We start from the raw sequence: 17,851 nt of genomic DNA on the forward strand, positions 1-17,851 counted from the left end.
ACACCGACGGCTGCGTCCAGAGACCCAATATGCATGTGACTAGAAAGAGACAGAACCCTGACAGACCCGACCCTTCCCGGTGGACTTGCCCCCCCCGAGAATGATAGATGCCCCCAGGAGTTTAGGGACCCAACCCTGTGACGACCGCCCACATTCACTCACAACTTACACACAAAACGATGCCCCACTGACCGGAACCATATGCCTCCCGTAAAGTCAAGACCCACTGGCCAGGGGGGTGAGTGATAGTTGGTTTACCTTTCTGATTGTTACTTTTCTAAAGAGAAAAGCACTCGTTTATAGTTTTGATTACACTCTTTTCATACACTGTCTATTGCCTGCCACTGTGCTCCAAGGGACCAGTACCCCTTGACAGGCACCACTCAAAGGTTGACGGGGGGGGCGTGGGACGCTCTTATCGGGCGCCGCACGCGACATCCCCGCCACAGGTGCCGACTCATACAGGTCTGTATTGGACCTAACAAACCTCCCCCTCCCTACACCCTTCCCTAACCCACCCCCCTCCCTTGATAGGCTCGGAGCCATGGGGTCGGGGTTCACGCCCGCCCCTCTGCATGTCTGGACGGGTAACGCCAGGGGTCTGAATGCCCCCGAGCGGAGATCTCACCTGCTGCGAACTCTATGGGCCGAAAAAGTCTCAGTCGCCTTCCTCCAGGAGACCCACTTCAAAGGCACGGAAATCCCTACGCTAAGAGACTCAAGATACCCAATGGGGTTCTTCGCGAACCACCAGGCAGCCAAGAAGGCAGGAGTAGCAATTTTATTCGCAAGCACGATACCATTTGACTGTACCGACACTCTAGCCGACAACATGGGACGCTATCTGTTCGTCAAAGGCACAATAGCTGGTTGCTCGTACACCTTTGCAAGCATATATGCCCCAAACACCCGCCAAGGCAGGTTTGTCCGACAGACGCTGACTAAGTTAGAAAGATTCAGAGAGGGATTCCTGGTGGTTGCTGGGGATGTGAATGTGGCCCTGGACCCGAGGAACGACACATCCAGAGGTGCTAGCTCCCTCCCGCGCCAATGCCTACAGACCATCCGAAGAGCCCTCGGGAGCTCCGGACTCGTGGACTGCTGGAGAGTGATGCACCCGACGGACAAGGACTTCACCTACTACTCCACGGTGCACAACTCCTACAGCAGGCTGGACTATATTTTCGTTTCCCAGGAGTTTCTGCCAAAGTTAATATCGGCAGAGATAAGACCAATGACTTGGTCTGACCACTCGCCGGTCTCAGCTACACTCGAGTCCCCACTATTTCGACCACGGGACCGTCAATGGAGGATGAATGAATCGATCCTCAATGACGCACCTGTAATCGCGGAACTCAGGACGATACTAACAACATTCTTTGAAGAAAATGAATCCCCCGAGACTCCGGCGATGGTGGTCTGGGAAACGCACAAATGCGTCATCCGGGGACACCTGATTAAATTATGCACCCACAGACAAAAACAGCAGCGCCAACGCGTGGCCGAGTTAACAGCACAGATAGCGACCCTGGAAGCCACCCATAAGGCCTCCCAGACCGACGAGGACTACAGATCTCTCCTAGACGCGAGACGAGCACTGAGAGACATTCTCCAACGCAAACTCCAGTACACGATCCGCAAATCCCAGCGTTTCTTCTACGAATATTCAAATAAATGTGGCCGATTACTCGCCAGAGCTCTACAGAAGAGGCGAAGGATGTGCCAGATCACAAAAATTAAAAACAGAGACCAGACGACCACCCAAATCCCTGACAATATTCTGAGCGCCTTCCAAGGGTTCTACCACAATCTGTATAACCTACCGGTAGATGACGCCCCCGGTGCCCGACGCCTCCAAGATACCCGCATAATGGAGTACCTACAACAACATGTGGAGAGGACCCTCACACGGGAAGAGGCAGCCGCACTGGAAACCCCCATCACACTAGAGGAACTCCAAGCAGCACTGAAAGGCTCCAAGACGAATAAGGCGCCGGGACCCGATGGCCTACCGGTTCGGTATTTCAAGGAAATAGGAGATATACTCATGCCCAAGCTCCTGACGGGCCTCAACTCACTCTTGGAGGGGGGTACGCTCCCTAGAGATACCCTAACAGCTACGATCACGGTGATCCCGAAGGAGGGCAAGGACCCGACCAACTGCGCCAGCTATCGACCAATATCACTACTGAACACTGACCTGAAGCTCTTCACGAAGGTCATAGCAACGCGCATTGGCTGGGTCCTGCCAGACTTGATACACCCTGATCAGGTCGGGTTTGTCCCGGGTCGAGAGGCCAGGGACAACACCATCCGAGCCCTAAATGTCCTACACGCCTCAAAGCAGTCGCCGCAGAAGATCCTCCTCCTCTCAACCGACGCGGAGAAGGCCTTTGACCGGGTAGATTGGCACTACATGCTCGCGACACTCCAGACAATGGGCTTCGGCCCCCACATCCTTACGTGGGTCTCCTCCGTATACACGATACCATCTGCTAGGATCAGGGTGAATGGCGCGCTGTCGGACCCAGTGCACATACGCAACGGAACAAGACAGGGATGCCCGTTGTCCCCCCTCCTGTTTGCCCTCTCCCTGGAACCCTTCCTGGGGGCGGTCAGACGGGACGGGGGCATACGGGGGTTTGCTATGCACGAGCAAGAACATAAAGTGGCGGCGTATGCCGATGATATGCTATTCTTTATCAGTGAGCCGATGGTTTCCCTACCGAATCTCCTGAGGGCCTTTGAGGAGTACGGACGGATATCGAACCTAAAATTAAACACGGACAAATCGGAGGCGCTCCCCATAACAACAGGGGACGCGATGACTACCCATCTAAAAACACAGTATCCCTTTACGTGGTGCCAGGACAAGCTACTATACCTTGGCATCTGGCTACCTGCCGACCTCTCCCGACTATACACTCACAACTTCGCACCTATACAACAGAAGCTGGGCTCGGACTTAGCCAGGTGGGCTGGACTATGCGTGTCTTGGCTCGGGAGAATGAACGCCATAAAAATGAATCTCTTACCCCGATTGCTGTACTTATTTCAGACCGTACCAATCTCTATACCAGGGACCTTCTTCAGAACCATGGATACGGCCATCACCAAGTTCATCTGGCTCTCCAAGGCTCCCAGACTAAAAAGGTCGCAACTACGACTACCAAAGGCGCAAGGAGGCATGGGTCTCCCTTCCCTCCTGGACTACTATAGAGCCACGCACATCCACAGAATTGTGGACTGGCATGCCACCGGCACACGGAAACAATGGATACATATGGAACGGCTACAGATGGGAGGCTCGCTGCCAGCAGCACTATGGCTAGGAGGCCCGTTAACCTCCATGAGAACCCGCAAGCACCCACTCATCGGTGCAACCTTACGAGTCTGGTACGCGATTAGGACCAAACTGGCGTGGACGACGACCCCGGGGCCGCTGACTCCGATCACACACAACCCAGACCTCGCTGGGGGACTCTCACTACGCGACGTAGAAGCATTTGGAGACACGGACTGGACGTACATGCAACAGTGGTGCACAAACGATTCCCTAAAACAGCTCCCAGACCTGATCACCGATAGAGCCCCAACGGGGCTTGAAAGATACAGGTACTTCCAAATCAAGTCATTCTACCAGGCTCTACCGGGGAAACGCCTAATCCATAGACCCCTGACAGAGTTTGAGAGAATATGCACGAAGCGACAACACCTATGCAGAGGAATCTCACACCTCTATGCGATGCTGATATCCTCCACACAGCATGAGCCCCTGAAACACACCATACGCTGGGAGGAAGCCACCGGGGTAACATTGACAGCCCCCCAATGGACGAACATTCACATCTTGACTCACCAAAGCTCCATTAGCTCCAAACTACAGGAACTCAACTATAAAATATTAACCAATTGGTACAGAACCCCAGTGAGAATACACCAGATGGTCCCGGACGCGCCAACGACATGCTGGCGATGTAACAATGACGTAGGCACAGCCCTTCATATCTGGTGGACGTGCCAAAAGATAGCCCCATACTGGCGACAGGTACACGCACAGATCGAACACATCACAGACACTGACATTCCCCTTCAGCCACTACAGATGCTACTTCACCATACACCGCTACCTATCTCAAAATACAAAAAGACACTAACTAAACACCTCCTGAACGCGGCCAAAACGCTAATTCCGATACGATGGCGTTCCACACAGGTACCCACCCTACAACACTGGATGGACAGGGTCGAAGAAATACACGGGATGGAACAGCTAACCGCCGCCCTCAACGGCACCACAGAAAAATACATGCATGTTTGGATGCCTTGGCTCACGTACATCTCAAATAGGCCAAACTAACTCCCAGGACAGTCCCCGGACGCGAGCTCGAACCTGGGAACGCTTCAGAGGATCGAACCTTGGGGGCCCCTTCGGACCCAGGGGATGTGCCCGTCTGGACGGCGGGGGGAGGCGCAGGGGGCTGCGGCCTCGATGGCGAACAAGCCTTCCCCTCCCTCTCCCACCATGCCTCACCACCACCCACCCACCCTACCTGCACACTCCACCCCCACCCTTCCCTACAATCTCTGAACACACCGCTCCAAGAAGCCACGTATAGGTTAAGACATACGGAGTCGAGGCTCCTGCCTCCCACAGGTCACCACACATGATTTAGGGAAAGGCCACACCCAGGCTCTGCAGATAAGCCCCGCACAATGGACAAATACCTTGACTAGGGAAGGCCACACGGCAGAGGGCAACAGGGATATGAGGCTAATTGCCAACAGGACGTATGAGCCACTGGCGCTTGCAGAGAGGCATATGGGACCCTAGACCTCCACTTGTGACAGACCGACTACTGACCACCACCAACTACCCAAATTGCCCAACCAGATGCATCCCACAGACAGTTAGCAAGCTTAAACCCCGCAGTCCATCAGCACATAATTTGATAATGACACATCAGCTTTGAACTGGCATCATCCCCTCACTGACACAGGAAATTAACATTGACGGAGGTCCAAAGAGGGAAGAATAGGGATGACTGTTGGGTAACCAAATGATTGGGTAATACATGGAACACCTAATGCTATACTCCACGGTCATAAGTCGATACTAACACTCGACGATGCGGTCTGATCACACAACTATACTGATATGCCCGTGATACATATTTACTCTATGAACTAAGGCCTAACTCCATTAACTGCAAAGACGACTGAGTGGCAAAGGGGGCAACCCCACACAGTTGTACCGTACACTGAAAAAGGACCATACCGTGAGACCAGAGTGTATCCCTGATTATGTTTTCAATGTATATGTATAACGCACCCCTTGAACCTGTCTTTATGTCTCGTTTGTTTTTGAAAACTTACAATAAAATAAAGATTGACCAAAAAAAAAAAATAATGTATTTGTGATTACACACATGTAGCTGTCTGAGCTGGGAATTATTAAGGGGAGAAGGGTACAAGACCTTGTAAAAGTGCTCATCGTAACTTGTCTATTCATTTAAATAACATTCATGCTTACTGTGCCTAGTTACATAGTCCCAAATTCCTACACACATCATGAAGAATTACCTCTGCCTGTTTGTTGCTATATTACAGTGGTAACAAACCAGATAACCACTTTTTCTTTGAGAGGTTTCGCCAATGTGTATCCATGGCAATGTTGTAATCTGACACATTAAGGAAAATAGGAAGGAAGTGACTTATGTCCGCTGTAAATTGCGTGATATGTCACTGTGTGTTTGTAGATTTCACTATTCTTATCATCATGACAGCAGATGGTAGTGTGATGACTTTTTGTGGATTTCCTTCAAGCGGGCACATGCTTTGACTAAAGTTTGTGAGGCATCAGTAGCAACCAGCTTAATAAAAGGACAACATTTATTAATGTTGATTATTTTTTACTATAAAGTGTACACCTTCTTTGTACTCATATTGTTATCCACTGGACAGTAGGCTTATTTGACCAGAACTCTTACCACATTTTGTTCTTGAATGTTTAACATGTCTTTTTGCGGTTTGCTTCATTTTCCTCTGTACATCAATGCAGTACAACTTGATATTTTACCAATTATAACTACTAATAGTTTGTGTGGCCGAGTAATACTGATGCTTCCTCGTCAAAACACACTAACAAAACCTTTAGGGAATGACACACTGGCACCAAACATAAGTTACAAATATTGACGCACCCATATCAAAATGCAGAACACTTACCCAGAATGATGCACATTCATTCTTATGCCAGGGTCTTCAGATGCTTGCATCAAAATCAGTCCCCACTCTCTTGAATGGACGTGACTGTGTCAAACTTTAAATTAGCTGTTTCTTCTAGTAGTATCGCTGATTATAGGCTGGGCTGCATCATTCTTCCCACCTTGTAACTTAATTGTAGTGGATCTCAACCTTGCCTTTTATATACATTTTATCATGGCGCCCTGATGCAGCATTGACGCAGAACTACCGCAAACGGCCTTAGCCTATATAAACTCTCTACCTTTTATGCTTCTTGGACTCTTAAGAACCTGAACCTGTGTACCAGACCATGCTAGTCCTAACCTTTGTCCTTTTCTTATGCTTCATTCCTTTTTGATACTGTGATCATGTACCAGTCTTCAACTAGTTCCTTAAATTAGGTTTTGCTATTGAGTTTCTGACATATTGTTATTTTTGTTCCCATTAGTTCCCTGTACAGAACATATTGTTAAACCTAGCGCTGATATTTCTATTTCATATCTGAGCATTAATCCTCCCTTTCTAAGGTCCAGTAATACGCATCTATATATTTCCTACTGTGTCTTTTGTTAGGTTGTAACCTGAATCATGCTGAGCATACTTTCAATACCCTGAAATTCCAAAAGGTAATGGATCCTGCAGGTATCAGGCAGCAACTAGTCTTGTTTCAGGCCAGATTGGAAGAACAGGACCACAGGATGGATCAGATAATCCAGGCACTCCAAACCATGTTGACTAATACCGTTCCTCCAACTAATGATAATCCTGCGTTGGCACCCCCAATCTGTTCAGACCTCTTCTACTCACATTGAGAGTGGTTTAAAAGGACCAACTTTGCATCCATCCAACCAACCTCCTTGTGCAGGAGATCCTAAAGAATATAGGGGATTTTTAAATGATGTGACCATCAATTTTGAAATTTCCCGAAATTCCTTTCCCACAGAAAGGAAACAGCGCAAAGGTGGGCTACGAAGTGCCTGTATAGACTACAGAGTTATGTAATGCTCCGGCTATTTTCCAAGCATTTATCATGCACTTGGTGAATTTCTCCAGTCAGATGTCATTGTATAACATTTGTGATAGCTTGCTTAATTAACAGTGTTAACACATAGCATTTGGGCGTTTTTTGCACAAGCTGACCTATAGACTGTAAACTTGTTTGAGCAGGGTCCTCTTCAGGGCCGGACTGGCCCACTAGGATACCGGGAAATGTCCCAATGGATCGCAGCACCTGGGGCTGTGTAGCTTCCCTCCGATTATGAAGGAGACAGAGCCAGAGTGGGAGCTGCCGCATCGAGGGTGAGTACAGCACACTCCGAGGGGCTCTCCGTGGCCGCAGCAAGGGTAAGGATGGTGACCGTCTGGCAGGTCTCAGTAGTAATGACAGCAGTGCAGGACATCCCAGGAGGACCGAGGGAAAACAGGAATGCGGTGTTCTCCCTCTCTATCATGCTCCCTCACAGTTCCCACAATTCCCAGCACATCCACATCATAGAGTAGCCACTACCCTATGATGTGGATCGCACAGTTCCCACAATTCCCAGCACATCCACATCATAGAGTAGTGACTACTCTATGATGTGGATGCGCTGGGAATTGTGGGAACTGTGCGATAACATGATAAAGAGGGAGAACAGCACATTGCTTTCAGTGGTGTTTTCCTCCAGGGCCACAACCCCTCCAGGCCAGAAGAGCTTCAGACCAGGACTATCAAGCAAAGGCAGCCCCGGCATTAAAGCCCAGTGTCCACACAGTGGCCAAAAGTTTAAATGGCCACTAAAGTGAGAGTGGAGGCTGTCACCACTCCCATGAGGCCCTCAGCTCAGTTTCATGCCCAAAAGAGGCCAGAGGTAGAGGTTTGCAGGTGCAGCAGGAAAGGAAGAAGAAAAAAAGAAGTACTATAGGTGGGACAGGAGCAGGGGGAATTTGAAGCACAATCAGAAAATAGACAACAGTGAGTAACATGTTTTTTATTATTTTTCATCACACAAAATAGGCACACTCAAACACACACAGATACATTTGCATACATAGACACTTACACAAGTACACTCAGGACAGAAGAATTTGTCATATATCTGTGGGATTTTACAATAATTTTTGCTATTCTCCTATATGGCAGTACCCTAAAAACTAATTTAGCCTAGATTAACACCTTAACCACCACGTGACGGTCTATGCCATCATACAGGACAGGTCTTTAACGCCCCTTAACGGCATAGACAATAATGCAGGTTAAATCCTTGGTGGTACCAAGAAATCCCAGGTGTCTTTAAATACCTGAGAATGTCCTCAATCAGCTGGGTTCATAGTTAACGGCACCAGACTGACAGATGAGCAATGTGCAGCACTTAAATTGCCCTTTAAAGCCTTTGCAATACCATGGCTAAGAGATTTCTCTCATCCGCTGTATTTTTGACTATGCCTCCTGGCTGCAGCATTAAGAAAAAAGTTACTGGGTTCCCTCTGTCAGTGTGTCACATAATTTATTTAAATACCACGGCAGACGAATCACATTCAGCCCCCGGTAATTTTAAACATATCATTGAAAAGATCCTGATGAGGTCTCCCTGCTTGCCCCATGCTCCTGAATTGTTGCTGGTCTTTTCCAGAGGAGAGGGGAGAGAAAGCTTTCAATGTATACAATATATACATTTTGCTTGCATTCCTGCTGACACAATGTACACATAGAAGTTGTAATTGATGTAATTCTCACAATAATACTTATAATATATATATATAAAATACAGAATCCAGCGCACTCGCTTATTAACTAAACAGAGATTTCAAATCTTAGAGATTGTAATAGTTTTATTTAAAAACACCTCACCTAGGCAAAAAATGATGGGGGTTTAGTTACATTATATGATCATACATTGCATAAGCCTGCCAACTACATCAAAGTACCCCATATTCGGCAGGTCCTATCCTAAGAGCAAGCATTAGGCTGCTATTACACAGAAATACATTCACCATTTCAGTCCCATTACCAAACTTTCCTTAATATGTCAAGGTAGTTGGACTGAAATACATTTAATCTTTTTTTATTTTGAAGCCCTATGAGCGCTGTGTTTCACATTGGAATAATAGGTTTCGATTTTACTTCAGATTTTCCACCTCTACATCTGCATACTATGCTGGAGCAACGCATTAGTGGGCTGGTATAGAATTTTTTTTCAAGGCTGCTTTTAGTTCCCAGTCCGGCCCTGGTCCTCTGCAACCTATCGTTCCTGTAAGTCTTCTTTTAATTGTCCTATTTATAGTTAAATCCCCCCCTCTTATAATATTATAAAAGGCTACGTAATCTGTTGGTGCTATGTAACTGACAATAATAATAATAATTAGGTGCAATTTTGTTGTTTTATATTTGTTTTTGGTTCTATGAAAAATTTAATATCTGTAGCACTGTCACCAGCACTTTATTACAAAAGGATCAAGATATACAGCTAGGTGCATAACCTTAGAGCAGGCCTGCACAACCTTCAGCCCCCTAGATAACTTGAACTAAAACGCCCACCATTCTTTGAACAGATAGCCAGTGAATCATGGGAGTTGTAGTTCAAAACATCTGGGGGGACACAGGTTGTAAATAAGGTGAGTGAACATTTTTAATTATATGTATATTAGATATAATACTTTGTCAGACATTCTACCCTATTGTGGTATTCCTGTGTTTTCTCTGAGCAACACGTCTCCAGATAAAAGAGAGGAGGGATGCTACCTGGAAAGCAGAACTACGCATTAAGTGAGCCTATATTTCGTGGCTCCATTACATGTGAGTGTGTTTACACCTTATTATTCACATTTACCAAGAATTGTTACCATCTAAATTATTTGTTGTTCTCTGTTTTTATGTTTTATATGCTGCTGTTTAAACATCGCTTTTGTACAGCATATTGTAAGAGGGTAAGATACTCCATCCCACACAGTGCTCCACTTTGTATTATAAGTCTTGCACTTGTTATATATAATATATATTATTTACAAATAAAGAACCACCTGGACTATTCGGGGGTCCTCCAAATGAAACAAGCTGCATCTTTCTATCAGGTGAGACATCAAATCTGATTGTTTACTCAGAACATTAAACTTGTGTTGTTGACCCTAAATTGGCTCCATGATATATTGGGCCATATCGGATTATCCAGCAGCTCACACTTTGGTTTTACCTAAAAATCTGCGCATTCCTAATACTTTTTTAATGTTTTCTTACTTCAGACACTATTCAGAATCAGTAATCATTTTTCTAATGCTCCTGTTATTGTATGAGTAATATGAAGTCCAACTCCAATCTAGAGACAAGTTGCAACTTTCTTCATTGGAACGGTTATGGTCCTGAGGAGAGATCTTGGATAGATGCTGATGATGTCCATGGCCCTCATCTCATTAGGCATTTTCCTTTACGGCATCGCAAATAAACCTATGGGCGATTCACTGGGAGTGGTAATGTCAGGACCATTACCAATACTGTTCCACACTGACTAATGACGTCCTTTTCCATGCTGACTAATGATGTCCAAATGACTTGACCAGTGACACCAGTGACACCTTTCATAGCGAATGAAACAGAATTAAGGCACCATGACCTCTTCAAATCAGTACGTGGTCATGATGCATGGAGTAATTCTTTAAAGGACCACTATAGTGCCAGGAAAACATACTTGTTTTCCTGGCACTATAGTGCCCTGAGGGTGCCCCCACCCTCAGGGTCCCCCTCCCGCCGGGCTCTGGAGAGAGGAAGGGGTTAAAATCTTACCTTTCTCCAGCGCCGGGCGGGGAGCTTTCCTCCTCCTCTCCTCCTTCCTCGCGACGTCATTGGCTGAATGCGCATGCGCGGCAGGAGCCGTGCGCGCATTCAGCCGGTGGCATAGTAAAGCATTTACAATGCTTTCCTATGGACGCTGGCGTCTTCTCACTGTGATTTTCACAGTGAGAAGCACACAAGCGCCTCTAGTGGCTGTCAATGAGACAGCCACTAGAGGCTCTGGAGGCTGGATTAACCCTCAGTATAAACATAGCAGTTTCTCTGAAACTGCTATGTTTATAAAAAAAAGGGTTAATCCTAGAGGGACCAGGCACCCAGACCACTTCATTAAGCTGAAGTGGTCTGGGTGCCTAGAGTGGTCCTTTAATGTATGTGTAAACCATATTCATTATCTTTCAATTAAAAAAAAGAAAAGTTGGCAATACCGGTGATTAGGCAGGGAGCATTCCAACGCTGCTGGACAGTTGTTGCAACCCAGTGGCTGACATCAGAAAAAAAAATTCAATTCCAACCACAAAGCCAATTTCATAGTAAAATACATGTTTACAAATTAGTGGAGTTAGTTCTGTGTTCCCTGCCTAGGACAAGTAATGACAAATGCTGTCTTATAAAGTATATGTGGTTCTAACAAAAACATCTAATGGTTGAAAGGTACGATACAGATTAATTTATTTGTACTTGACAGGCATATGAAATTGTTTATAGATTGATCTTTAATATTCTGGAAAATCCCATTTAGATATGCAAAAAGTTAGTTTGCAGCTACAATGTAAACTTCAAACAGAATCTCAAATAATTAATATTCCCTTCTGTCATACATTTCACCATAAACATCATAGTGAATGGTTAATATTTAATGCACAGTCTGATTTAAGGTACATATATCCTGAAGAAATACAGTAGTGACACTGTGCAGCTCTAAATCCTGTGTAAAATTCTAAAATAATATTTTTTGGTGTGTGTCCTATTTATCTTTGTGGGCCGAAGTGTAAATAAAACCAATGTTTGGCTAAAATTCAGGACAATACTCTGTTGACATTTAATGAAGACTGAGGCTTTTACCATCATATATTTTATAATCTCAAGTCCCTAGGAAGGTAGATTTGTTTGCAATATCTAATGTATTTATTTTTATCGATAAACTTTAATGATACAACCAATTGAAAATTAAAGATTTAGGACCGAAGCTTTTGGAAAAACCACTTGTTTTTGCCGGTCTTGTATCTCTCCTCAAATTTGACTTTGGCCTCTCGACTGGCTTTACATTTTAGAGCTGGGTCTCTGAAAACATCTTTGTTCCCAACAGACTTGTCAATGGGAATATCAACCTGTACTATACCTGGTTGGCATAGGATGGTTGTAGTTGCATATCTTCACAAAAGACTTAATCTTTGACCTTTTTGCTATCCTCTTTTTTCCCATGGTGCCGGTCACTTTGCGAGGATAGCAGTCAATGCCAGCAGCCAAGGCGTGGCTGTACTGACGTTCTGAAATGCCATCATCAATTTTCTTGGCAATGACAGCTTTACGGCCTGCATAATGTCCAGCAAAGACAAGGACAACCTTACCGGGTTTCATAAACCGGCTCGTCGTCAATCCAGCTCAATGGCCGCCCCAAAAAGAAAGCTTGCAATATGTAATTTGTATTCTTTTTTTATTTTTTTTCATTATTGTCTATGTGAGTAATCAACCTTTCTTAAAGGAACACTATAGTCACCTAAATTACTTTAGCTAAGTAAAGCAGTTTTAGTGTATAGATCATTCCCCTGCAATTTCACTGCTTTATTCGCTGCCATTTAGGAGTTAAATCACTTTGTTTCTGTTTATGCAGCCCTAGCCACACCTCCCCTGGCTATGATTGACAGAGTCTGCATGAAAAAAAACAACTGGTTTCACTTTCAAACAGATGTAATTTACCTTAAATAATTGCATCTCAATCTCTAAATTGAACTTTAATCACATACAGGAGGCTCTTGCAGGATCCAGCAAGCTATTAACATAGCAGGGGATAAGAAAATCTTAATTAAACAGAACTTGCAATAAAGAAAAAGCCAAATAGGGCTCTCTTTACAGGAAGTGTTTATGGAAGGCTGTGCAAGTCACATGCAGGGAGGTGTGACTAGGGTTCATAAACAAAGGGATTTAACTCCTAAATGGCAGAGGATTGAGCAGTGAGGCTGCAGGGGCATGTTCTATACACCAAAACTGCTTCATTAAGCTAAAGTTGTTCAGGTGACTATAGTGTCCCTTTAACTAACAGTAAAAGCATTCTCTTCCATGTTGTGAGCGCGTATTAGGAAGTTTTTAATTTTTTATTTTTTTTTGGTTAATCTTTCTTTTATTAAGGCATAAAAGCAGGATACAGAATGGAAAAAGGGAAGTGCATGAGTTGTCTACAGAATAGGGTTTGTACATCGAAGACATTATTTAATACATTTCCCAACTATCGATGCCTCATTTTTTATATTTTGAAAGTCGCTTAACGAAAACATTTTTCTTTTCTTTTTTTTGTAGTTGTAGCTAATACTTATGCTCGTTGCTAATAGGTCATTTTGTTATCATCTATGAAATGCATTGTTAACGGGTATTTGAGTACAGAGTGTGAGCTTTGCTCTTAAACTAATACCATGCTTACTAGCATAGGCTATAAGCTTTAAGTAACATAATAAACAACTAGCCAGATTTGTGGTTAAACAAGATAAACTTTGCTGCTAAGGTGACTATATAGTTGTTGTTTAATGAGGTTTGCTTTGTCTAGGCGCTCTACATATATGCATGGTTTTGCTAGTCATTAGTCTGAACGTTAAGTAGGTCCTATGCAGTGAGTTACAGGGCCTAATCATGGCATATTTTTGATTTAGAGTCTCCTAATCTTAGCAACTATGAGAGTTCAGTTATTATATTTGAACATTTAAGGTCGCATTAGGTGGACGACATAGTTTAACATGAAAGTATATGGCATGCGATTAATATTCAAGCTAGTTTGCGTAGTAAAAACATATTATAACATTAACATAATTTGTCTGTCTCAGGGAGGTCAGGCTTGAAAATATTGCGGGACATAGTCCTCTATGACTGCATAGGTGTGGTGGCGTGACAGCAGTCCAGGCCGCTGTGCAGCTGTGAGAGTTAAGGAAAGTCAGCCTACACCTGCAGACGGCACTGGCAAGGCACATACCGAAAAGTCCCATGGGGCCTTGGCGTCGCGGATCATGGATGCCGCAGGGACTCCTCCATTGCCGCTGTTGCGTGTTCGGCGTCCTTTGAGTGTCGGGCACTTGCTGGATTTGGGTCTCGCGCCTAAGGTCTGTTTCGGCTGGGTAGAGTTTCGTCGTCCTGGGGGTGGGAATCCTCCCTTGCCCCGGAGCCATGAGAGGGTTGGTGCTCGTGGGCCTCGAGCCTGGGAACTTGAACAGCCCAGGGTCGCCCCTTTCGGGGTGGTGTGTGGAGCTTTAGTCGGTCGCTTGCGATGTCGGTGTGCTGCTCTCCACCAGTGTGGCCGGCACCTCTGGGGTATGCCCCCATTTGCTCTCTGTCCGGGGGGGGCTCTGGACTTGACAATTCGGGGCTTGGGACTTGGAGTTGCCTGTCAGGATCGGGACAGGGATCCAACACGCAGAATACAAACAAGAGATAGGTACGTATACCGGACCTTAGAATGGCCGGACTAACGTAAGGAGAAAGCAAAGAATGGTCAGAGACAAGCCGAGGTCGAGGGAACGAGAGAACAGGTAAGCGAGAGACGAGCCGAGGTCAAAGGACACCAGAGATAAGCAGGAACGAAAGTACAAGCCGAGTCAGAACCAAAGAGGCAATAGTAAGAGCACTGAGTGACCAGACAAGCTAGAACCACGACAGGGCAATGAACCATTACACACATCCCTATTTTATACCTAGCTCTTTGATTGATGACTCTGCCCCTGCCGAGCCCTGATTCGTTGTTCGGAACTAGATTGACAGGTCGGGACGTGATTGCCGTCATGACTTCGGCTCCTGAGCGCCGCGTCATAAAAGGAATCGGGGCTATCGCGGCCGGCGTGTAAACGGTTATGAGAGCTGTGAGGATTGGGTGAATCAGTCCCCCTGAGAGGACGGCTGCCAGAAAGTCCAACCTCCTCCGAGGTAGAGACTTCAGGTACCCTGACAGTACCCCCCCTCTCAGAAACGCCCCCGGGCGGAAGGAACCGGGGCGAGACGGAAAACGAGCATGAAATGCCCTGAGGAGACGAGGGGCATGCACATCTTCCCGGACCACCCAAGACCTTTCCTCAGGACCATAACCTTTCCAGTCAACCAGATATTGCACCCTCCCCCGAGAAACCCGAGAATCGAGAATGGACTTGACTTCATACTCCTCCTGACCCTCAACCTGGACAGAACGAGGGGAGGACACAGCGGAGGAAAATCTGTTACAAACCAAAGGAAACATGAAAGGAATTCGGGATGCGCAGGGCAGGCGGAAGAGCCAGACGATACGCAACTGGGTTAATACGAGACAGAACCCTGTAAGGACCTATGTAACGAGGAGCAAATTTCATGGAGGGAACCTTCAAGCGGATGTTTCTGGAACTCAGCCATACCCTATCACCCGGGGAAAAAAACGGAGCCACCCGTCTGCGTTTGTCAGCGTGTCGTTTGGACACCGTGGAATTATGAAGAAGAATACGTCGAGTCTGATCCCACAACTTCCTCAGATTGGCAACATGAACATCAACCGACGGTATCCCTTGAGAAGGGGAAACCGACGGAAGAACGGAAGGATGAAAGCCATAAGTCATGAAGAAGGGGCTAGAACGAGTAGAATCGCAAACGAGATTGTTGTGCGCAAACTCCGCCCAAGGAATCAGACCGACCCAATCGTCCTGGTGTTCAGAAACAAAACAACGCAAAAATTGTTCAACCTTTTGGTTGGTGCGTTCGGCAGCTCCGTTGGACTGGGGATGATAGGCAGAAGAAAAATTCAATTTGATGCCCAATTGAGAACAGAAGGACCTCCAAAACCGGGAAACAAATTGGGACCCTCTATCAGAAACAATTTCAGAAGGAATACCATGTAAACGAAAAATCTCCCTCGCGAAAATCTCAGCCAATTCGGGAGAAGAGGGCAATTTAGGCAGGGGTACAAAATGAGCCATTTTAGTAAACCTGTCAATCACCGTGAGGATAACAGTATGTTTTTTAGAAACAGGCAAATCGACAATGAAGTCCATAGTCAAACAAGACCATGGTTTCTCGGGAATTTCTAGGGGGTGCAAAAGCCCACATGGAAGCGTATGAGGTTGTTTAGTCCTCATACAGACCTCACATGCCCCGACGAAGTCCTTAACATCCTTACGTAACGAAGGCCACCAGAAATCTTTAGAAATCAGAGAACACGACTTGCGTATGCCAGGGTGTCCGGCAAATTTACTGTTATGAAAACACTGCAACAGTTCCAGTTGGAGTTCAGGAGGAACGAAGTACCGATCCCCAGGAACAAGTCTGGGAGCCAGATGCTGTACTTTCTTGATCTCAGCAAGCAACGGGGAGTGAATCTTGATGCTTGTGTTGGCAACAATATTACACTTGGGAACTACAGAAGAAAAAACCATATCAGACATAGTAGAAGGTTCATGTTGGCGGGACAATGCATCAGCCTTAGAGTTCTTAGAACCAGGTCTATAAGTGAGCACGTAGTTGAAATGAGTAAGGAACAAAGACCAACGAGCCTGCCTGGCGGACAAGCGCTTGGCTTCCCCTATATAGGACAAATTCTTGTGATCCGTCAAAATAGTAACCGGGTGTAAAGTCCCTTCCAACAAATGTCTCCATTCCTTTAAAGCCATAATGACCGCTAATAGTTCCCTGTCACCAATATCATATCTGCTTTCAGGCCCAGACAATTTCTTGGAAAAAAAAACACATGGGTGCAGCGGTTTATTCAAACCTAGCCTTTGGGACAAGATAGCGCCTATACCCGTCTCTGAGGCGTCTACCTCGAGTAAAAAAGGCAAGGAGGTGTCAGGATGAACTAATATTGGTGCTGAGGCAAACTGTTCCTTGAGTGTACTGAAAGCAACAAGCGCGTCAGAAGACCAGGTCTTGGTATCAGCACCCTGTCTAGTCATATTGGTAATAGGAGCAATAATAGAAGAGTACCCCTTAATGAAGCGCCTATAATAATTGGAGAATCCGATAAACCTCTGAATGGCCTTGAGTCCCTTGGGCAATGGCCAATCCAAAATTGATTGGAGTTTAACCGGGTCCATCCTAAACCCGTCTCCAGAAATGACGTAACCAAGAAAGTTTATCTGAGATTGGTCAAAGCTACACTTCTCCAATTTGCAGTACAAACCATGTTGTAGAAGTTTACGCAATACCCTTCTGACTTGTTTGTGGTGAGTCTCAGGCTCTCTAAAGTGTATTAGTATATCATCCAAATAGACTATAACACATTCATGTTGAAATTCCCTAAGAACCTCATTAATTAGGTCCTGGAATACAGCAGGAGCATTGCAAAGGCCGAAGGGCATTACCGTATACTCATAGTGACCATAGCGGGTATTGAAAGCCGTTTTCCATTCGTCACCCTGCTGGATTCTCACTAAGTTATAAGCTCCCCTCAGATCTAACTTGGTAAAAATCTTGGAGCCTTTCAGGCGATCAAATAGCTCAGTAATCAAGGGAATAGGATAAGCATTTCTGATCGTTATCTTATTCAAGCCCCGATAATCAATGCAAGGCCGTAGAGTGCCGTCTTTCTTATCTACAAAAAAGAAACCGTCCCCGGCTGGAGAAGAGGATCTCCTAATAAATCCCTTGTCTAGGTTCTCCCGTATGTATTCCTCTAAGACTAAGTTC

At 45.7% G+C, this 17,851-nt stretch overlaps 1 pseudogene; it reads right to left on the reverse strand.

Moving 5' to 3' along the window:
• Window positions 1-12,135: 12,135 nt before the first annotated feature.
• LOC134601168 (large ribosomal subunit protein eL27-like) lies at window positions 12,136-12,631 on the reverse strand (annotated as a pseudogene).
• Window positions 12,632-17,851: the final 5,220 nt, after the last annotated feature.

Source organism: Pelobates fuscus, chromosome 3, assembly GCF_036172605.1.
Source record: "Pelobates fuscus isolate aPelFus1 chromosome 3, aPelFus1.pri, whole genome shotgun sequence".
Lineage (NCBI taxonomy): Eukaryota > Metazoa > Chordata > Amphibia > Anura > Pelobatidae > Pelobates > Pelobates fuscus.